Source organism: Somniosus microcephalus, chromosome 2 (assembly GCF_052327205.1).
Source record: "Somniosus microcephalus isolate GS21.2 chromosome 2, FLI_Smic_1.0, whole genome shotgun sequence".
NCBI lineage: Eukaryota > Metazoa > Chordata > Chondrichthyes > Squaliformes > Somniosidae > Somniosus > Somniosus microcephalus.
Window position 1 is genome coordinate 199665705 of NC_140988.1, and position 23646 is coordinate 199689350.

Sequence of the window (23646 nt, forward strand, 5' to 3'; positions counted from 1 at the left end):
CTTCAGGCTCAGGCTGTTCCTCCTGGACAGTGGGGATGGGGGCTCTCGATGGTCCTGTGGGTGAGTAAAGGAAAGAGTTAGAGATGTGAGGTCAAGGTTGCATGCATATTGAATTGTGCAGATCATCATAAGTCAATCTCTTAGAGTATCAGAATCATTATCAGTCACTCATGCAATGTCAATGAGAGAGATGCAAAATTATTCTGTCACCAGCTTGCTGTGATGCACCCGTCTGTCAGTCCCCCACTTGCGCATCGCCCTCCACTCCCACGATCTCCAGGGCCTCCTCCTCTGCATTGCTGAGCTGGGCTATTGAAATTCCTCCTGTCCTCGCCCTTTCCCTCTTATTGTGGGCTCTCTTTTCCTGCAATGAGTGACACAAGTGGAATTTGAGTGAGAATGAAGGAGTGAGTGTAGAGAATCCATAGCACAGATACTTAGAAGCAGACAAAGGTGGAGTGAGGTGCCAAGACCAAGGGCCCTCCCTGTGTGTTGTAAGTTGTTGTCATTGCATCACAGTGATAGGGAGTGTGAGGGCTGCATAGTTGAATAGTTCAGTGAATGTGAACATAGAGAGAGAGGGAATGGGTAAGGGTGCAGGGATATAAGGGTGAAGTGGGATGTGCAGGAGGAGGTTGACAAAGCAGAGTGCTGGTGAGGAGAGGCGATGGGGATCAGTTTGAGGGTGATAGGAATGTAATGCTCACTTTTCCAGTGCAGAGAAGGTCATGAAACCTCTTTTGGCATTGCAGCCAGGTTCTGCTGCACATAGAAATAGCATTGACCTCCTGTGCCACTTGCAGCCACACAGCTTTGGTCTGCTGTGGAGGCTTTTTCCTGCCTGAGGAAGGAAAGAGCACCTCCTTGTTTGCTCTTGCTCCCTCCACCAGAGCTTGGAGGGAGGCCTCATCAAATCTAGGTGCACATTTTGGTCTAGAGCTGGACATACTTGCAGAAGGAATCACTCAGAACAGTAGTCACAAAGTTGAAAGGCTGAAAAAGAAGCAAGGCTGCTTGCAGGCCTTAAATCCAGTAGCATTGATGATGTCATCGGAGGTGAGTTTCTGTATGAAAAGGCTCATTGGGCCAGAGCCTTCCACACGCTGGAAATCAAGTGCCCAATTAGGGCAAAATCGTACTTTTCCCCCCAGTTAACATTGGAGTTGGGATCCTGACATGACAACCACTTGACACGCCCCCAGCCTGCCCCTGATGACAAAATCCAGCCCAATTTGTGCCTGGCAGCAAGCCACCCAGAAGTGTCAGCCTTGCAGCCTGGAGTGAGGCTGGCCTGGTACTCACTGGCAACTCTCTCACACCAAGGACTACATAGCACTGGCAAAAGCAGTTCAATGGCTTTACCAGGGCAGACAAGGTAAGGTCCAAAGTACTTTGTCCCTATCTTCCTCATCCACCCTGGGCACCACCCTGACCACTCCTTCGCTGATGTTGCACTGATTGCCTGTGGCACCTTGTAAGGATCTGGCGCCAAAACAATTCAGGGCAGTGGTCATTTTAATGGTGACATACAGAACCATTCTGACAGTGGAGCGAGGCCAAAGATCTTCACAAAGAAGTTGCATAGGTGTGCAATGGCACCCTTGACAATTAAACCATTCAAGCACAGAGCTGCTTTGAGTGGTTCTCAAGGGACCTGCACTGCTGACAGACATTATGTGGATGGTAGTTCCTGGCATCTTCTGCCATGCTGCCTTATTCTCCTCACCTCCTCGTGCTGCTATTTCTCCTCCTCCTCCTCCTCCTCCAGAAAGATGGCATACATCTCCAGAGTTGTTCTCAGTATATGGTTGGTCTGGGGAGGTCAAAATGTGGCATGCTTTGTGTTGTGTATGTACCTTTAAGGGAATAACTGGTCTCAGACTGCAGTACCGGCAGTGACCACTCCTGTATAAAAGGCCCTAGCAGGCTTCTGTAGTTTCAGTTTCCAGGTTGTCTCCATTCAGTAAAGACTTGTTATAATCAACTCCTGCAGTCCGTGTCTCAATTATACACGGACATAATACTGGCGACGAGTAATAAACAAACTTACCTGCAACTCGGCAGCACCTCAGACGACGTTATTGAAGGTCGAAGCCAGAAGAAAGAAAAAAATATATATAATCCAAAGAAACTCGAGAAACGGGCATCGACCGTGGGCAACCGCCCTCCAAATCATCGACTTGAAAAGTGCAGGAGAGACTGTCGAGGGCCAGGCTTGGTTCTCCAGTCTGTGGTTTCCCAGCTAATCGGGCTGGTGGCAGGTAGTGCACTGATCCTTCCTGGGCTGTGGCAGGCTAGAGCTCGATCGGGTGGCTCTGCAATGGGGCCGGGCAGCGAGTCGGGAAGCAAAGAGAGAGAGAGAGGGTGGAGCACACAGGGCGCGGCCAGAGCTTCAAAGCCGGGCAGCGTTCGGACCTAAGAAGAGGGAGGGAAGTGTCCCAGAGGGTCCGCTCCACGACGGGAATGGTTCTTCAATTAACGGAGCAAATATTGAAGCGCGATAGAAAGATAAAAATACCGCGGAGAGCGGCGTTGGCAGCAGCGATCGGGGAGGCGCGAAGACCATAGGGCGTCGCCATTACAGGATAGTAAAATAACTATAATCGCCAGCAACAGCGTTGGCAGCAGCGGCAGTGGTGGGAAAGCGCCGGAGGCGCCATCTTAACTCGGCGGGGAAGAAGGAAAAGTGCGGGAGGCGCCATTTTGATCCATCGGGAACGAAGGCAAAGCGCGGGAGGCGCCATCTTAGATTTTCAAGATGCCAAAGACTGGCGATATTACTGTCTTCGATAATGCAATAGAAGACTGGACCACGTATGTGGAAACAGTCGAGGTATATTGCGAGGCAAATGAAATAGCCGATGAGAAAAAGGCATCGGTATTGCTAAATTTAATGGGCGCAAGAACGTACGGCCTATTGCGGGACCTGATTACTCCAGCCAAACCAAAGGCGAAGAGCTTTAACGAAATTGTTGCTATCCTACAGGAACACCTAAATCCTACACCGCTGCTGATAGCAGAAAGATTTAAATTCCACAGGAGAAATCAGCACAAAAATGAGAGCAATGCTGATTACCTTACGGAACTATGCAAGCTATCAAAGCACTGCCAGTTCGGAGCAGGACTGGCAGATACCTTACGGGACAAATTTGTCTGTGGACTCCTGAGTGAAGGAACCCAGAAGTGGTTACTCTCAGAGAAAGAGCTGATGCTAGATAAGGCTTTCAGCGTGGCAGTATTGTACAAAGCAGCAGCAAGGGGAGCTGCGGAAATACAACAAAAGCCACAGAAATACGGCACCCATAAATGACACGGGGATTTGCAAAATGTTATCGCTGCGGCAGAACAAACTATGACCAGAAGGACTGCTGGTCCAAGGACAAAATATGCAGGCAATGCGGATAGATGGGACACATTACACGAGTTTGCAGGTCTGGGAAGAAGACCAACGACAACAAAAAGGCTACTAAGGAACCGTACAGGAAAGTACAAAAGATGACGGACAGTAGTTCCGAAGACCAGATGAGCGATAGTGAATCCGGGAACAAGAGACTAAGCTGTCTCAAATTTCACAACGTAATCACAAAAGAGGATCACTGAACCATTTGGGTCACCCTCACGATAGCAGGGTCCCAAGTCAAAATGGAATTGGATACAGGATCAGCTCTAACCGTCATGAATCGACGAGACTACGAGCGGCTATTCTCACACATACCCTTGAGAGAGACATCCATTGTCTTGAGGACGTATACGGGGCAAAAAGTATACCCCAGAGGAAAAATAAGGGTGCCTGTCGAATACAACGGCAAGAAAATACGGAAATTGTATCTCTACATTCTGCAAGATGGTGGACCGCCGTTATTGGGACGTGAATGGATCAGAAAGATAAGTTTAGACTGGCACTCCATTCAGGCACTGATGGTGGCTGGTAAAAAGGATGACGACGTCACTCCTGGACGATTGTCAACAATCTTAGCTGACGCCAAAGAGGTATTTCAACAAGAACTGGGCACTCTTAAAGGCGTAACCGCCTCGATAAAAATAGAGGAGAATGCAATTCCCAAGTTTTTCAAAGCAAGACCGGTACCATATGCAATTCGCCCAGCCGTCGAGGCAGAGCTGGAGAATCTGGAGAATGCAGGTGTGTTATCTAAGGTAGACTGGAGTGAGTGGGCGACACCCATCGTTCCTGTCATGAAGAAAACGTTAAACAATAAGTCTGAGGAGCCAAGGAAGGTTCGCATCTGTGGGGACTTCAAGGTGACGGTGAACCCAGTCCTTCACACAGTACAATATCCTCTTCCAAGGATAGAAGATATCTTCGCCTCACTATCTGGAGGGAAGCGTTTTACAAAAATTGACCTAGCACAAGCATATTTGCAGATGGAGGTTGAAGAATCCTCTAGGAAGTACCTCACGATAAACACTCACAAATGTCTTTACCAGTATAATCGACTGGTATTCGGAGTAGCATCAGCTCCAGCGATATGGCAAAGAGCTATGGAACAAGTCCTGCAAGGGATTCCGGGGACTCAGTGTTAGTTGGACGACATCCTAGTGACAGGTGAAGATGACAGTGAACACCTTGCCAACCTAGAGCAGGTGCTCACTAGACTACGTGAACATGGGCTATGAGCCAATCGTCCCAAGTGCGAGTTTTTTAAGAAACAGATATCGTATTGTGGCCACGTGATTGATGAAGAGGGGTTGCATAAGTCCCCTGACAAAATTGAAGCGGTAGTTAACGCTTCAGCGCCTGAAAATGTGTCGCAACTGAAGTCATTCCTCGGATTGGTGAATTACTACCGTAAGTTTTTGCCGAATTTGTCCACAATTCTGCATCCACTGAACGCCCTACTACGAACGGGAGTAGCATGGAAATGGAGCGATGAATGTAAGCGGGCCTTTCAGAAGAGTAAGGACCTAATCACTTCAAGAGAAGTATTGGCTCACTACAGCCCATCACTACTGATAAGACTGGCGTGTGATGCATCTCCCTATGGCATTGGGGTGGTACTGTCACATAAATTCCTTGATGGTTCAGAGAGGCCGATAGCTTTTGTGTCACGCTCGTTAACTTCAGCCGAGCCTAACTATGCCCAGATTGACAGAGAGGCCCTCAGCCTGGTGTGGGGGGTGAAGAAGTTCAATCACTACCTGCACGGTCAGAAATTTACTCTACTAACATCATCAATCTCTCATCTCCATTTTCAACCCTCAGTAGGGCGTACCGATAATGACGACACAACGGCTACAGAGGTGGTCCCTTTTCCTAAGGGCACACCAATATGACATCGAGTACAAAGGAACTAAACAGCATGGGAATGCTGATGGATTGTCGCGCCTACCGTTGCCGACGGTGGAAGAAGAACTGGCAGTGGATCCAGTGGAGATATTCCACTCGACTATAGTCGAATGTCTCCCTGTGACGAATGCAAACATAGAAAAGGAAACACGAAATGACCCGACACTCTCCTGGGTCTATGATTTAACGATGAAGGGATGGCCAACACATGGCGAACCACTGCTGCCAGCATTCTCGCCGAGAAGAGAACAGCTGTCAGTGTGCAGAGGAACCTTGATGTGTGGATCCAGAGTAGTAATTCCACCCAAATTGAAGGATAGAGTGCTCAATGAGCTTCATGAGGGTCATCTGGGAGGGGTAAAAATGAAGAACTTAGCCAGAGCGTTTGTGTGGTGGCCGGGAATCGATAGAGAAATCGAAGAGATGACCAAGAGCTGTACAGGATGCCAGAAGGTCCAAAACGCCCCACCACAAGCCCCTCTACATCCATGGGAGTGGCCCTCATCTCCATGGCAAAGGGTGCACATTGATTTTGCAGGTCCCTTTATGGACTCGATGATTTTAATTGCGGTGGATGCACATTCAAAGTGGCCAGAGGGAATAAAAATGTCCTCAACCACCACAGAAAAAACTATCGCAGCCTTACGAACCATATTCGCCAGGAATGGGATGCCTGAACAGATTTTCTCTGACAATGGACCACAGTTTGTGTCTGAAGAGTTCCGGAGGTTCTTAAAGAACAATGGTGTTAAGCATTACACATCCGCCCCATATCATCCAGCCACTAATGGATTGGCCGAGAGGTTTGTTCAAACATTCAAGAAGGCTATCAAGGCACTGTGTAATGAAGATATACCCCTACAACACAAGGTGGATAACTTTTTGTTTGCCTACCGGAATGCGACACATGCGGTTACCAACCAAACTCCAGCCATGATGTTCTTCAATCGAAGACTATGATGCCGCTTGGATTTGGTTAAGCCAAACGTCAGAAGAGATGTGGAGAACAGGCAGTTTCAGAATATGAATGAAAGGCCGACCAGGAGTTTTAAGATAGGTCAACCAGTTTTGGCCCGGGACTACCGCACAGAGAAATGGCAGCCACGAACGATCTGTACACGGCAAGGACCTCTAATGTATACCGTGGACGTTGGAGAGAGCATTGTAAGATGCCATGCTGACCAGATTCTAGAGTCACTGGAAAACGTCAACTCCACACCACGATCTGATACACCTGGCGATGAAACCGAAGTACCAATTGCATCTACCGCAGAATCGGTGATATTGGAAGCAGACGAACCAAACAACGACATTGATCCCGACTCAACCTTGCCAGAAGAACCTGATATCCCAAAGAGGCGTTATCCAGACAGAATCAGGAAGCCTCCTCAAAGACTGAACTTATAATTGCTTAACTTCAACCAATGTATCTAGCAACCGTAATTGTAATTGTAATTAGTTATTATTTAGTTGTTAAATGAATGTTATGTACTGTTTATCTAAAAGGGGAGGAATTGTTGTGTATGTACCTTTAAGGGAATAACTGGTCTCAGACTGCAGTACCGGCAGTGACCACCCCTGTATAAAAGGCCCTAGCAGGCTTCTGTAGTTTCAGTTTCCAGGTTGTCTGCATTCAGTAAAGACTTGTTATAATCAACTCCTGCAGTCCGTGTCTCAATTATACACGGACATAATACTTTGAGACTGTTGCACTGTGGGGGATCAAGAGCATGTATCAGTGAGCAGAACTGTGAAAAAAGAATTGAAAAAAAATGTCTGAGAATCCAAAAGTCAGCAAGCAATGTACGGAGGATCTATGAAGCTCTCAAACTCTTTACTTCAGCCTGAAGTAAGTGCCTAGGGGAGCGGCTGCACCTGTTTTATTTGGGTGTATGTTGGCAGCGGCTGTCAGCAGTACTGTGGAGCTGGGAGGAACACTGCTGCTGCTCCTGGCTCCATAGCAGCTTCTGTAAATCACATTTTTTTTAAATTTACATTAAGTTTGCTGAAGAACTCTGAGTGGGGTAGGTCCCGCTCATCGCAGACCAATATCTGTGAGGGAAACTCACACACATGTGTAAATTTCGGGTGAGGTGCCCTTAGGGCGCAAGGTATTGGTCCCTGAAATTAGGCCTCAATGCGTCCGTTTTATGCCTGTAAAATGGGTGCAATGAGGATTAATTTCTACCCCACAGTCTTCAAAGAGAAGATGACAATTAAGGTGTTTTCATTCTGGAGGGAAGCATATGAATATAATTTTTGCTGTTTTATTGTAAAATATATTTAAAATTTTAAAAATGATTTGGGGAATTATTTGATGCACATGGTTATGCCATTTGCATCTTAATATGTACATTAAGGGATCAGGTCAAACATTAGCATAAAATAACACTTAAATCCTTCCCTTTTAACTGTCTTAATTTGATTCTCATGAAGCCAAAATGATCACTTTGAAGATTATTCTATGCAAAATAACAACCAATCTGCTTTCTTTCATAGAACGTGTTCCTCTTTTCCACATATAAAGTGCTTATTTTACTTTGTATGTGTCATTAATAACTGGATAACTTATGAATTATCAATGATGAAAAAGTAATTTTGAAAGAAAGTTTTCTGCCAGCTGTAGTCTCTTTTTGTTTAAAGCAGGTAAGCGCCTATAGGCAAACCAATTATATTGATTTTTGACTGATGAAAAAATTTACAGATCGTAAAATTCCCTAAAGTATTAATTATTTTCAATCCAACATCAATCTTGTGCTCTAATCCCAATGTGTTCTGCTGGCTGATAGCCAAATAATAAGAGGCAGTACTCTCTTTTTTGTTTTAAAATCTCATTTTAATTTTTTTGAAATAATGACATATTGTCCTTTTGAGGTCAGAGTTAAACAAACAAGACACGGGATCCTTAATATAATCTGCCTATACTGGGAAACATGATTCAGTAAATAGATCAAATGTTGAGTGCAGGCTTTGGAAGCAGCACATTGAGAAAAAATGAAAAAGACATGTATAGGCTTAAAACTAAAATCTTACAAGAAGTTATTTCCTATAAAGTAGCAAAGCTTATTTTCTTGCTGCTTCAACAGCTCAAATACTGGATCAGGATGTGGTTGTCTACATTTACACCACAGCACCAGCTATATTCGATTCAGTGGAAATTTATAGAGCTCTTGAAATTATGATGTGTAAATTAATTTAAACAGATTAGCTTCTCTGTTAAAATAAGGGGATGTATTATTTCAGACAAATGTTATAAGCATTTATAAGCTAATGTTTGCAGAGCATAATTTCAAGGCCAACGTGTCTATATGTATGTTGTTGATGTTGATGTGTTATGAGTTATGTGTTATGAGATTGTACACTGCTCTTCTTCACTAGAACTGTTATCAAATGTACTGCCTGTTTAAGCAACAATAAAACAACATGTTTATGGTTTTGTGGTGTTTTTAACTTGTAATGTTAGATGTTCCCACTTGTGCTGCCCTGCTTTTTCATAAGTAAATTAAAAAGAACTTTAAAACAATACAGTTTTTGAATACACAAAAGAACATTTTAAGAAAATTATTGATCCAGATCTGTACGCTTTGTCAAGGTCATCAAGCTTCAGTCATTTTATGCTATTACACTTGTGTATCAGAGGATGATATGAAACCAAAGGTTCTGTTACAATTGATTCGTGCTAAAGGTTACTCGCATTCATGAATTTTCTGCTTATCAAGGTGAGAAATGGCAATGCTGGGAACGAAACATTTTCCTTCAGTCAAGGTCGAGCAATGTAGTGCTCCCCCTATTGCCTCAGCAGCACACCTTAAAAGAAATTCCCCTGCTGCGCTAGTGCAACTTTCAATTTCCCACATCATCTGTTCTGATAGCCTCTTTGAGTGAGGTCGCCCAATTAGTGCCTGTTGTAATTAGTGCCAAATTCTATGTCGTTTCATGCTGGAGATTTGCATGCACTGGGAATTGGATTGATGCTAGCCAAATTTCATTTATCTTAACATCAGAGAAAATGGATCTGTATCCTATTTGTCTGAGTTGGATTTGAATAAGGTGCTGAAAGAATGTTTTTTTAACTAGTTCCTTTTTATTGCCTGGTTTCCCTGTTTTATGTACGTTAGTGCTCATCAATCCATTAGAGTAGAAATAGTTCTAAAAGAAAGCCTCAAGGGTCAATTCAATCCTACCTGCACAGCGGAAACCGAGCAGGTCCATTAGTGACTCGGAATTCAAACATTTCAGGGCATTTCCGATTTTAAACTGCAAGGTTCTGCAGGCGGATGAGGAACCCACCTAAAGCAGGCAGATGCCTCGTAAATTTATGTATACTGGGGTCTTATTATGTCAATAGGACGCTATTACATCAATAGGAGATTGACTGCATTTTAACTGGAGCGCAGATGCCAACAGAAGAAGTCCTCCAAGGTAAAAAAAAGACTTGCATTTACATAGTGTCCTTCATGACCACAGCACATCCTGAAGCACTTTACTGCCAATGAAGTACTTTTTTTTTGAAGTGTAGTCACTGATGTAATGTAGGAAACACGGCACCAATTTGCACACAGCTAGCTCCCACAAACAGCAATGTGATAATGACCAGATAATCTGTTTTAGTGACATTGATTGAGGGATAAGTATTGGCCGGGACATCGGGGGTAACTCCCCTGGTCTTCTTTGAAGCAGTGCCATGGGATCTTATACATCCATCTGAGAGAGCAAACAGCGCCTCGGTTTAATGTCTCATCCGAAAGATGGCACCTCTGACAGTGCAGCACTCCCTCAGTACTGCCCTGGAGTGTCAGCCTAGATTTTTTGCTTAAGTCTCTGGAATGGGGCCATCAGCAGCAGCAGAATTGTATACCACTGCAATCTGTAACACCATGGCCTGGCATATCCCTCTCTCTACCATTATCATAAAGCCAGGGGACCAGCCCTGGTTCAATGAGGATTGTAGAAAAGCACGCCAGGAGCAGCACCAGGTGTACATGAAAATGAGGTGCCAAACTGGTGAAGCTACAACACAGGACTACAAGCATGCGAAACAAGAGAGAGTTGAATCACTTCCACTTGACATTCAGTGGCATTACCATCATTGAATCTCCTACCAGCAACAACCTGGGGGTCACCATTGACCAGAAACTTAACTGGACCAGCCACATAAATACTATGGCTACAAGAGCAGGTCAGAGGCTGGGTATTCTGCGGCGAGTGACTCACTTTCTGACTCCCCAAAACCTTTGCACCCACTACAAGGCACATGTCAGGAGTGTGATGGAATACTCTCCACTTGCCTGGATGAGTGCAGTGCCAACAACAATCAAGAAACTCAACACCATCCAGGACAAAACAGTCCACTTGATCGGCAGCCCATCCACCACCTTTAGCATTTACTCCATCCACCACCAGCGCACCATGGCAGCAGTGCGTACCATCTACAAGATGCACTGCAGCAACTCGCCAAGGCTTCTTCAACAGCACCTCCCAAACCCGCGACCTCTGCCACCTAGAAGGACAAGGGCAGCAGGCGCATGGGAAAACTACCACCTGCAAGTTCCCCTCCAAGTTACACACCATCCTGGCTTGGACATATATTGCTGCTCTTCATCGTCGTTGGGTCAAAAGCCTCGAAGTCCCTGCTTAACAGCACTGTGGTAGTACCTTCACCATACATATGGCAGTGGTTTAAGAAGGAGGCTCATCACCACCTTCTCAAGGGCAACTAAGGATGGGCAATAAATGCTGGCCTTGCCAGCAATGCCCACATCCCGTGAATGAATAAAACAGTAAAAAAAAGGGTGGTGCTTGCTCATTTCCTGCTGGCAGCTGCTCTGCACCATCTTCCCACTTGGAACGGGTGGAAAGTGGATTGGAAGCAGCTAAATTAGGCTTGGCAGTTAAAATACCCTGGGCCTGAAATTCAGTCCAGCAGGTGTGTGTCGTACTCACACCGCCCCAGGTTAAAATCGACCCTTTGTACTTACATAGCATCTTATTGCATCTCTCTTCACATACAATGGAATTCTTTGTGTCTTCAGTTGTGTAGGTAAGCACAGGAACCATTTTTCACACAGTAAACTCCCACAAACAGCAAAGATTTGAATGGCCAGTTAATCTGCAAAAAAATTCAAGTACCAGGTAATATTAAGGAGGCCTTGTAGTACAAGATACTTAACAAGTTTTATTAAAAAAAGAGGTTTGAGAAATAATAACATAAAATAGAATAAGTGAAAACACATCAAGTCTGCTTCATATAATAGAAGAACCACATACAGCAGAAGAATACTTGCAGATGTATAGTGCCTTATGAGGTTGCAGTGTCTCAAAGGATTTCATGCAATGAATTAGCTTTTGGAGTGCAGTGACTACTGCTGCAATTTGCAGTGTTATGGTCGCTCCATAGCTTAGTCTCCCGAGGGAAGAAAACAACTACAGGCAAAATTCCAGAGAGAGACATAAGCTGCTACTATAGTTATTTTAAATTTTAATTCATTATTAATAGAAAGATAGCTTCCAGAGGCTCCTGCTGCCGCACATACTGCAGCAGTAACAATGCAGACTTACACAAGAGACCAATATGGAAGACTTTAAGCATATTTTTCAGTATGGGTTATTCCAGATACTTAATCTGCCCTAAAGAGTTAATGTCACTGATGCAGCAACGTGACCCCTTTAAAGATTAGCGCTGGTATTTTGGGAATTCAAGCTAATAAATGTGTCTAGAAAACAGAGTACATCACATAAGTATTAATATGACCTGACATCTTTGCAATGTGTGGATTCTGACTGCACAGCATATAGGTAATGAAGTGTTAACTCAGGTCCCTGTAGGTCCTACCCAACTAGACCCTTATAGTGCTTTGATGATGTTATAGCTAATTAATTTGAAAAACTGCAAAAATGATGAAAATTAATAAAATTGAGGACCTACTTTGCATCGATATACAGAGCTGAGACGGAATATCATTGTTACCTGTGATGATTTTGCAGTTGGGGTTTTTATGGTATGCAGAGCTGTCAGCTGAGAAATATTTTGAGTGATATATCTGAAAGACAAAAGTGATCCAGCTTGCAAACCAGTTTAAGTATTTTAGGGTAAATTTTGTGAGGTTGTGGGAGTGCAGATAGGAGAATTGCGCAGAGGTCAGCATGTCTATCTCACCAATGATCCCGATTCCCTTCATTAAAAGTAAGACGAAAAATTGAGAAATGCTGCAAATCAGACATGACCTCCACATTCAATACTCCTATCCATGCTCTCATCAAATGAGGCTCCATGCAGCAATCACAATCTCACGAAATCTATCCTATGGAGCAGTGTTTATTTTTGAGCGGCCAAACATGTTACATTTTTGAGGGAAAATCAGCAGTTGTCATTCCCAGTGAGTGATAATTTTCTGACCTTGGTGCGCTGCTGTTAGAGAAGCCTTCAGCCTGCATTGTAGTTTCGCTGTATCATGGCCCATTTATATCACACAACTCCTTCATTTATAATGCAGCTTTCATTGTACTGGAGCAATATAAAAACAAATGCCTGTTTTAGGTGTTCTTTGGCCTAATCTGGTGCTCGTGAAGTGCTACCCCAGTGGATATAACATGGGATGTGGAGAGCTGCCGATCACCCACTACGGATACTTGCAATGGCTATGATGGGCAAACTTAAGGAGTTCTGGCCTTAGAGGGCTCGGCTGCAGACTGTATCATCTCAGCAGCTATCTGGCCCAGCAGGTTGTCTGGCACCAACATGGGTACTAGTTGAGAAGCTGATGGGGGAACAGGCATGCTGTCATCTAGAGAAATGGAGACACAACATGTGCCTCTCCCATGGTGCCACTGCCACTCTCATGGGGCTACACCTCAGCACTCCCACTGCTCTACATGAGAACAGAGTACAGCAGTGATTTGGAAACCCTTATCTTTGCTTTCCTTCAAGCTTAGCAATCTGGAAGAAATCCAAAGCTTCAATGGCAGCAGTCTAAGCTACCATAAAAACTGTCAGAGCTGTCACCACAGGCTCCATTACTGAGGTTCTTGGTAGACTGGTTGACTGCAATGATTCAGTGCCCTGCGTGATGACCCCACACAAGTTGGAGATGGACTCCGCCAAACTGGCTGATATTGTGCACAGGCTCCCTGGCAGGCAGTCCAATGCATTGAGCAGTTGGTTCTGCACTGCCATCAGTCTTCTTTTATAGATTGGACCTTGAAGATTTTCATCTACGCCCTTTACAGCAGGGCTGGCATGAGAGCTTGCTATCTGGGCTGGTTCCTGGTTCATCCTATCCTCCTGCCTTTGCTCCTGTGGACTGTAAAACTCCCCATGCAGTGTCCCTCAAAAGTATACAGAGTGCCAATTTCTGGATGGAAAACTCGACTGATGGTGGATCTTCGATGGAATTGTCTCTTCTACTTCTGCTCCAATTGGGTCCATGACTTGCAACAGTCTTGGAAAGAAGAGAAAGCGACAAGGGTTAGCAGTTAGTGTTGAGGTTTTTTAGAAACACATGAGTGGAAGTTCAAAGCAGCACCAGTTTGTCAGCTGTTCTACATACTGGTCTACCTTAACACTCTCCTCCATGGATCCTGACAGGTCCACCAAGAGGTGTTCCAGTAGTCTCATCGTTCGGTAGTAGCACTCTCGCCACTCAGTCAGAAAGTCGTGGGTTCAAGTTCCGGTCCTCTAGAGACTTAAGCATATAATCTAGGCTGACACTTCAGGGCCGTGCTGAGGGAGTGCTGCAAGATTGGAGGTGCTGTCTATCAGATGAGGCAACAACCAAAGGTAAAACATCCCAAGGCACTTCACAGGAGTATTATAAGAAAAAATTTGACACCGAGCCACATGAGGAGAAATTAGGGCAGACGACCAAAAGCTTGGGTAAAGAGGTAAGTTTTAAGGAGCATCTTAAAGGAGGAAAGAGAGGTGGAGAGGCTTAGGGAGGGAATTCTACAGCTTAGGGCCTAGGCAGCTGAAGGCACAGCCACCAATGGTTGAGCGATTAAATTCAGGGATGCTCAAGAGGCCACAATTAGAGGAGCGCAAATATCTCAGGGGTTGTGGGGCTGGAGGAGATTACAGAGATAGGGAGGGGTAAGACCATGGAAGGATTTGAAAACAAAGATCAGAATTTTAAAATCAAGGCAATGTAGGTCAGCGAGCACAGGGGTGATGGGCGAATAGGACTTGGTGCGAGTTAGTGTATGGGCAGCAGAGTTTTGTATGACCTCAAGTTCAAGTAAGGTCAAACGTGGGAGGCCAGCCAGGACTGCGTTGGAATGGTCAAGTCTAGAGGTAACAAAAGCATGTTAAACTGAGGCCCCATCTGCCCTCTCAGGTGGACATAAAAGATCCCATGGCACTTTTCAAGAAGAGCAGGGGAATTATCCTGTAGACGATACAAAGCTAGGTGGGAAAGTAAGCTGTGAGGAGGGTGCAAACAGGCTGCAAAGGGATATAGACCAGTTAAGTGATTGGGCAAGAAGGTGGCAGATGGAGTATAATGTGGGGAAATGTGAAATTCTCCATGTGGGTAGGAAGAATAGAAAAGCAGAATATTTCTTAAAATGTGAGAGACCAGTAAATGTGTTTTTTTAATTCTTTCATGGGATGTGGGCATCGCTGGCAAGGCCAGCACTTATTGCCCAACCCTATTTGCCCTTGAGAAGGTGGTGGTGAGCCACCTTCTTGAACCGCTGCAGTCCATGTGGTGAAGGTACTCCCACAGTGCTGTTAGGGAGGGAGTTCCAGGATTTTGACCCAGCGACGATGAAGGAATGGCAATATACTTCCAAGTAAGGATGGTGTGTGACTTGGAGTGGAACTTGGAGGTGGTAGTGTTCCCATGTGCCTGCTGCCCTTGTCCTTCTAGGTGGTAGAGGCCGTGTGTTTGGGAGGTGCTGCCAAAGGAGCCTTGCGACTTGCTGCAGTGCATCTTGTAGATGATACACACTGCAGCCGTGGTGCGCTGGTGGTGGAGGGAGTGAATGTTTAAGGAGGTGGTGGATGAGATGCCAGTCAAGCGGGCTGCATTACCTTGGATGGTGTCAAGCTTCTTGAGTGTTGTTGGAGCTGCACTCATCCAGGCAAGTGGAGAGTATTCCATCAGACTCCTGACTTGTGCCTTGTAGATGGTGGAAAGGCTTTGAGGAGTCAGGAGGTGAGACACTCACTAGAGAACATCCAGCCTCTGACCTGCTCTTGTTGTCACAGTATTTATGTGGTGGTCCAGTTAAGTTTCTGGTCAATGGTGACCCCAGGATATTGATGATGGGGGATTGGGAGATGGTAATGCCATTGAATGTCAAGGGGCGGTGGTTAGAAGCTAGCTTGTTGGAGATAGTCATTGCCTGCTGACGTAATAAAACTCACTACGCACTTGGTTTGAGCATAAAGCAAGGCTTTAATCAACTTGTTTCAGAACATGGAAGTTTAGTTGTATTTCACTAGCTCCTTGTCTTACAAAATGTCCCTGGGAAGCTGGGGCCCACGCCCGAGTATTTATACTCCTTGGACGGCACCACCAGCTGGCCATCCAGCATTATTTCATAAGTAGTTTCTTGATGATGAGATTTATAACATTCTTCATGCCTAAAAGATTTGGAAGACCGACGACTTCCTCTTAATGGATTAGGCAGACCACAAATAGCTGCAGTCTTTTAGATATTTGTTTATGGCCAGAGGGCACGTCTCCGCGGATCGTGTCTTGGTCCCTGGGCCGCTTGATCCGTACCAGTGGATCGGTAGGGCCCGTGTTGCTCTGATCGACCCGAGGGAGGCTGGGGAGAACGTGACTCTGGGTGCGGGTCCCTACAGGCGCAGAACTGGCTTCGTCCCGTTGGTTAGCTGGGGATTGACCGGTGTCCTGGCCCGGGGTGGCCATCCCACAGGGAGCGCTTGGCTCCCCGAGCGGATCCGGCGGGGCAGCTGGCAGATCCCTCGATGTCCCAGGTAGGGCGTCATCCTCGGGGGAGCGTAGAGTGTCGACGTCATCCCGGCGGGTCCCTCAATCAGGTGGGTCCACGGAACCAGCCGGACAGGGAGCCAGGTCCCTGAGCGAAACGGTGGACTCCCGGCCATCCGGGTACTGCACGTGTGCATACGTGGGGTTGACATCTGTAAGTTCTACCTCGTCGACTAGATGATCGGTTTTCGATGACCGGACAAATCTTCGGAGCAGCACGGTGCCAGGAGCTGCCAACCATGATGGTAGAGACGTCCCATGGGTGGAGCGACGCTGGAAGCTGAAGAATTGCTTGTGAGGTGTGACATTGGTAGAAGTAGAAAGGAGAGACCTGATGGAATGCAACGCGTCAAGGAGCATAGTTTCCCACTGCTGGTCTGGTAGATTGCGTGACCTCAGCGCAAGATGAGCAGCGTTCCAAATGATAGCGTTGTATCTCTCAACCTGTCCATTAGCAATGGGATGGTACGGTGTTGTTTTACTTGTGGTGATTCCCCATTGGGAGAGATAACTTTTGAGTTCGCTTGACATGAAAGAGGGACCCCGATCAGAGTGGATGAAATTGGCCATACCGCAAAGGGAAAAGACTTGATCAACGCATTTGATCACTGTGGAAGTAAGCATATTGGGACAGGGGAAAGCAAAGGGAAAGCGTGAATATTCATCCACCATAGTCAGTAAGTAGGTGTTCCGCGTTGAGGAAGGCAATGGCCCTTTAAAGTCAATGCTGAGTTGCTGCATAGGCTGTATAGCGTGTATGAGCGAGCCATCCGATGGACGGAAGAATTGCGGTTTTAACTCCGCACAAATTTTACAGGAGGAGCACGTTCTTTTCACATCTTCCGTAGAAAATGGGAGATTTTTAGATCATACAAAGTGCAACATACGGGTAACGCCAGGATGGCATAAGTCAGTATGAAGATCCGCCAGAGTCGAAGTTGACATAGACAAGCAGAATGCCCGCGTGAGGGTATCTGGGGCCACATTCTCTTTGCCGGGTCGATAATGCATGGTGTATCCAAATGCAGCCAATTCCATCCTCCAGAGTTGTATTTTGTTATTCTTGATCTTAGTGCATTTCCGGTTATCCAGCATAAAGGCCACGGAGCACTGATCGGTTATAAGTGTGAAATGGCGACGAGCGAGAAAATGACTCCATTTATGTACCGCTTCGATGAAGGCCGTAGCCTCCTTCTCAACAGAAGGATAATGGAGCTCGCTACCCTGCAAAGTTCTGGACAGAAATGCAACGGGTCGACCACCTTGATTCAAGGTAGCAGAGATCGCCACATCCGATGTATCGCACTCGACCACGAAAGGAAGATATTCATCAATGGAACAAAGCGTGGCTTTTTCCAGTTGTCGCTTGAGAAGGTGGAAATCTGAAATAGCCGTTGCCTTCAATGGAAATGACTTAGCGTGAAGCAGGGGCTGGATCTTGTCGGAGAAGTGGGGTATCCATTTCGCATAATAGGCGAACATGCCGAGTGCCCGACGAAGAGAGCCGAGATTCATAGGGGGAGGGAGCTCCTGAAGCGGACAAAGTCGCTCCGGATCCGGTTTGACGACATTGTTGCCCATCCAGTAGCCAAGGATGTTGACTGATGGTACTGATTTCACAGATCTCGACTCATTTAAGGATAAGTTGTGACGACGGAGAACGTCAAAAAATTTCTGGAGGTTGGCATCATGCTCCTTCTGGTCATGACCAACAATGGTGATATTATCCAGATATGGAAATGTGTCCGTTAAGTTCTCCTGTTTGACTAGGCTACCCATTGCCCGTTTGGTGACCCCAAATGGAAGGTGACAAAACTGGTAAAGTCGACCATTGGCCTCAAAGGCTGCATACTTTTTGTCAGAGTCCTTCAACGGTACTTGATGATATGCGCTCTTTAAATCAAAAGTTGAAAATACCTTGTAGTTGGCAAGGTTATTGACCATGTCATCGATGCATCGTAGTGGGACAGTACACTGGTTAATAGTTTGTGAGTAATCGATGCAAAGACGTTTCTTGTGTTGCTTCAGAGGATTTTTAACAATGACGACTTGAGCCCACCAGGAAGATGAACATGGCTCAATGATACTGTCAGCTGGAAGACCAGAGATTTCTGCCTCGATAAAGGCTTGATCATCTTGGCTGAAACGTCGTGATTTAGTGACTATGGGCTTACATCGGGGGGAAAGATTGGCAAACAAGGAGGGCTCGTCGAGCGAAGCTGCTGAAAGTGCACAAAACGGTACTTTGTAAATAGTAAGCTCTGGCTTTGACCCTCCAAACTCGAAAGTGAGTCTTTTGTGTTGTTTCTGGAAATCCTGTCCCAGGAGCATATCACTGCATAGGTTCTTGAGCACCCCGAGCCGGGTGGAGAAATAAGTGCAGCCATTGAGGATAAGGTCGACAAGACAAAAGCCGGAAGAATTGGTGGTCAGTGTCATCAGAGCCATTGCAATATCCCTGTCCGAGGGGTAAATACGCAATTTTAACTTACTGACAGCCCGCTCACTAATGAAGCTGTCAGAGCTGCATGAGTCGATTAGTGCACTCAAAATGTGTCCATTTACCGAAACCTTTGTGGCTGCATGGGACAGATTTTGGGGAAAAACAGCTGTGATGGGAGGAGGGGCAGTTTTACCCTTGACAGCTGTAACCTTAGTAGTGGTTCTTGGGGGAGGAGCAGTTTTATAGATTGCAGCTGTAACCTTAGTAGTGGCTCTTGGGGGAGGAGCAGTTTTATAGATAGTAGCTGCAAAACTAACAGGAGCTCTTGACCGGTAAAGCTTAGAAAAGTGGCCTTTCTTGCTGCAATGATTGCAAGTTGCGTTACAAGCAGGACAACATTTCCTATAATGGAACGCACCTCCACAGAAGAAACACTTCCTTCCGGATTGCCAAGATGCCGCTAGGGTGGGGTCATCATCAGTGTAGGTTTCTAGGGTAGGGTTGCCATCAGCCAAGTTGGAGTCATCATCCGTGAGGGCTTCCGCCCGAGTCCTATCGAAGGAGTCACTAAAAGTGATAGCAGCTGCCCGTGCACATGGTGAAAGATAGGTATCTGCATTCCTTTTTGCTAAGTCCAGAGAACATGCCTGGTCATAGGCAGCCTGTAACTTGAGGGTTTTATTCTGCAATGGATGCTGATGTATGAAGGGAGATGCAATCCCATTAATAAAGGAGTCACAAATTAACTCCTCCTGGTACTCCTCAGCTGCAACAGCTTTATGATTACAATCCTTGCTGAGCCTGCGAAGTTTCTGAAGGAATTCGGCAAGTGATTCCTCGGGTTGTTGTCGAGTTGTGGCCAGTGCCGAGCAAAAATTTCATTTTGGGACTTGACATATAGCTGATGTAGCATTTGGATAGCGGCGTCATAGTCTACACAGTCTTCGATATAATCAAACACATGAGGGGATGCATAATTCGCAAGTATCTCTTCTAATTTATCAGGAACGTTTTCACCACACACCCTGAGGAAGTTGCTGAAAGTACGATACCAGTGTTTCCATACCATATCAACTGTAAGGGAATTCGGGTCCAGGTCGAGATGGACAGGGCTGAGTAGTTTCTCCATGATGGATCAATTACTTGTCTGAGTTCCCTTCTATGGTTCGAGTCATAGCTGGCTGTTCCCAAAATCACCCAAAGCGTGCAGTCGATATCAAGTTGATTAAATTGATGTAGTAAAACGCATTACGCACTTGGTTTGAGCATAAAGCAAGGCTTTAATCAACTTGTTTCAGAACATGGGGGTCTAGTTGTATTTCAGTAGCTCCTTGTCTTACAAAATGTCCCTGGCAAGCTGGGGCCCACGCGCGAGTATTTATACTCCTTGGACGGCGCCACCAGTTGGCCGTCCAGCGTTATTTCATAAGTAGTTTCTTGATGATGAGGTTTATGACGCCTGCCACTTGTGTGGCACGAATGTTACCTGCCACTTATCAGCCCAAGCCTGAATGTCATCCAGGTCTTGCTGCATGCGGGCATGGACTGCTTCATTATCTGAGGAGTTGCGAATGGCACAGAATACTGTGCTTTCATCAGCGAACATTCCCACTTCTGACCTTATGATGGAGGAAAGGTCATTGATGAAGCAGCTGAAGATGGTTGGGTCTAGGACACTGCCCTAAGGAACTCCTGCAGCGATGTCCTTGGGCTGTGATGATTGACCTTCAACCACCACAACCATCTTCCTCTGTGTTAGGTGTGACTCTAGCCAGTGGAGAGTTTTCCGCCCAATTCACATTGACTTCTGTTTTACTAGGGCTCCTTGATGCCATACTCAGTCAAATGCTGCCTTGATGTCAAAGGCAGTCACTCTCACTTCACCTCTGGAATTCAGCTCTTTTGTCCATGTTTGGACCAAGGCTGTAACGAGGTCTGGAGCTGAGTGGTCCTGACGGAACCAAAACTAGGCATCAATGAGCAGGTTATTGGTGAGTAAGTGCTGCTTGATAGCTCTGTCGACGACACCTTCCATCACTTTGCTGATGATTGAGAGTAGGCTGATGGGGCGGTAATTGACCGGATTGGATTTGTCCTGCTTTTTGTTGACAGGACATATGAAGGCAGTGATGCGCCTCAATGACTTCAGGACTTGAAGTTAGCAGAATAAAACAAGGCTTTTATTAGCAAAGAAAAGATGCCGGTGTCTGCACCTAGCTTCACCTAGCGTGCTGCTGTTCTACTGCAAGACAAGCCTGGACTTGTCTTAAGTAGGGCCAGGTATGGGTGGAGCCGACACACAAAGGGGGCGGTGCCCTATACACAATACAAGGTACAAACACCGGAGCAGGCAATACAATATATACAGTTAACTACAGAGTCTGATGAATGGCATATTTCATCACATTCACCCCTTCTACAGATTTAGTCTGTCCGGGGGTGTGATAGTCCTCTGTGACCGACGTAATGGTTGCGGTGCCGCGGGTGCCAGCTGGGTGTCCCGGGTGGTCTCCTGGGTCTCTGCCAGGGGCGCCACCGGGGTTGTTGAAGGAGTAGGTGGTAGGGGTACCGTTGGCTGGTGTTCTTCCGGGGGTGATGAAAGAATAGTGGGTGGAGTGGGTGGGTAATAGTTGTTGTGGTTGTTGTTGTTGTTGTTGTAGTCGTTGTCGTTGTTGCTGTTGTTACCGGCTGGGGCGAGGTCTTTTATGGACACAGTGTCCTCCCGTCCGTCGGCGTGCCGGACATACGCATATTGTGGGTTGGCGTGGAGCAGGTGCACTGGCTCCACGAGAGGGTCCGTCTTGTGACCCCTCACATGCTTTCGCAGAAGTACCGGACCTGGGGTGGAAAGCCATGACGGTATGGATACGCTTGAGGTGGATTTCCGGGGAAACACAAACATTAGCTCATGAGGCGTGGCATTAGTGGCGGTACACAATAGTGACCGTATTGAGTGGCGCACATCTGGGAGGACTTCCTGCCAGCGGGAGATAGGGAGGCCCTTGGTCCTTAGAGTTAGGGTGGCTGCCCTCCATACTGTCCCGTTCTCTCGCTCCACCTGACCGTTACCCCGGGGGTTGTAGCTGGTGGTACGGCTCGTGGCAATCCCCTTGGACAGCATGTACTGGCGTAGGTCTTCACTCATGAAGGCCTATCCGTGTGGATATAGCTTGGCATACCGAACAGGCAGAACAGGCTGTTGAGGCATTTAATGACCGTGGCGCTGGTCATGTCTGGGCAGGGGAAGGCAAATGGGAAACGGGAGTATTCGTCCACAATGTTCAGGAAGTAAACACTGCAGTCGACGGACGGGAGGGGGCCCTTGAAATCTAAGCTAAGCCGCTCAAAGGGCCGTGTAGCTTTGATTAGGTGGGCTCTATCAGGGCGGTAGAACCGAGGCTTGCACTCAGCGCAAGTGCGGCAGTTCCTGGTCAGGGACCGAACTTCCTCAATCGAGTAGGGTAAGTGGCGGGACTTTATGAAGTGGAACAGCCGTGTGACCCCTGGGTGGCAGAGGTCGTTGTGGAGGGTCTGTAGCCGATCCCCGGTGGCGTTGGCACACATCCCTCGTGAGAGGGCGTCGGGGGATTCGTTAAGGGCCCCCGGACGGTATATGATGTCGTACTCGAAGGTGGAGAGCTCGATCCGCCACCTAAGAATCTTATCATTTTTAATCTTCCCCCTCTGTTTATTATTGAACATAAACGCTACCGACCGCTGGTCGGTAAGTAGGGTGAAGCGTTTGCCGGCTAGGTAGTGCCGCCAGTGGCGCACTGCCTCCACGATGGCTTGGGCCTCCTTTTCCACGGCGGAGTGTCTGATCTCGGGCCCCTGGAGGGTCCTCGAGAAGAAAGCTACGGGCCGCCCTGCCTGGTTGAGGGTGGCCGCCGAGGCAAAGTCAGACGCATCACTTTCCACTTGAAAGGGAGTGTTCTCGTCCACTGCCTGTAGCGTGGCCCGCTCAATATCCTGCTTACTGCTTTTGAAGGCAGCATGGGCCTCAGCAGAGAGCGGGAAAGAGGATGCTTTCAAGAGGGGACGGGCTTTATCGGAGTAGTTAGGGACCCATTGGGCATAATACGAGAATAACCCCAGGCACCTTTTCAGGGCTTTGGGAGTGTTGGGCAGGGGCAGCTCCCGTAGGGGGTGCAATCGGTCGGGGTCTGGTCCGATTTCCCCATTCTCCACCACGCTGCCTAGTATGCAGAGGCGCGTGGTGTTGAAAATGCACTTGTCCTCGTTGTAGGTGAGGTTGAGTTTTTGTGCGGTTTTCAGAAACCTCGCGAGGTTTGAGTCGTGGTCCTGTTGGTTGTGGCCGCAGATGGTGACGTTGTCGAGATAGGGGAAGGTTGCCTGCAAGTGGTGGTCATCGACCATGCGGTCCATCTCCCTCTGAAAGACCGAGACCCCATTCGTCACCCCAAAGGGGACTCTGAGGAACTGGTAGAGGCGTCCGTTTGCCTCGAAGGCGGTGTACAAACGGTCCCCTGGTCTGATAGGGAGCTGGTGGTACACTGACTTGAGGTCGATGGTGGAGAACACCCGGTATTGGGCGATTTGGTTCACCATCTCGGATATGCGGGGTAGCGGGTAGGCGTCTAGTTGGGTATAGATGTTGACTGTTTGGCTATAGTCAATCACCATCCGCTTCTTCTCGCTACCCCTCACCACCACCACTTGGGTGCGCCACGGGCTGTTGCTGCGTTCAATAATGCGCTCCTTCAGGAGCCTGTCTACCTCGGTCGCGATAAACCGCCTGTCCTCCCAGCTGTACCTCCTGCTTTTGGTCGCTATTGGCCGGCAGTTAGGGGTAAGGTTTGCGAATAGCGAAGGCGGCTTTACCTTCAGGGTAGCCAGACCGCACACTGTGAGGGGCGGCTGGGTCCCACCGAAATTGAGCGTGATGCTTTGGTGGTGGCATTGAAAATCCAGGCCCAAGATCA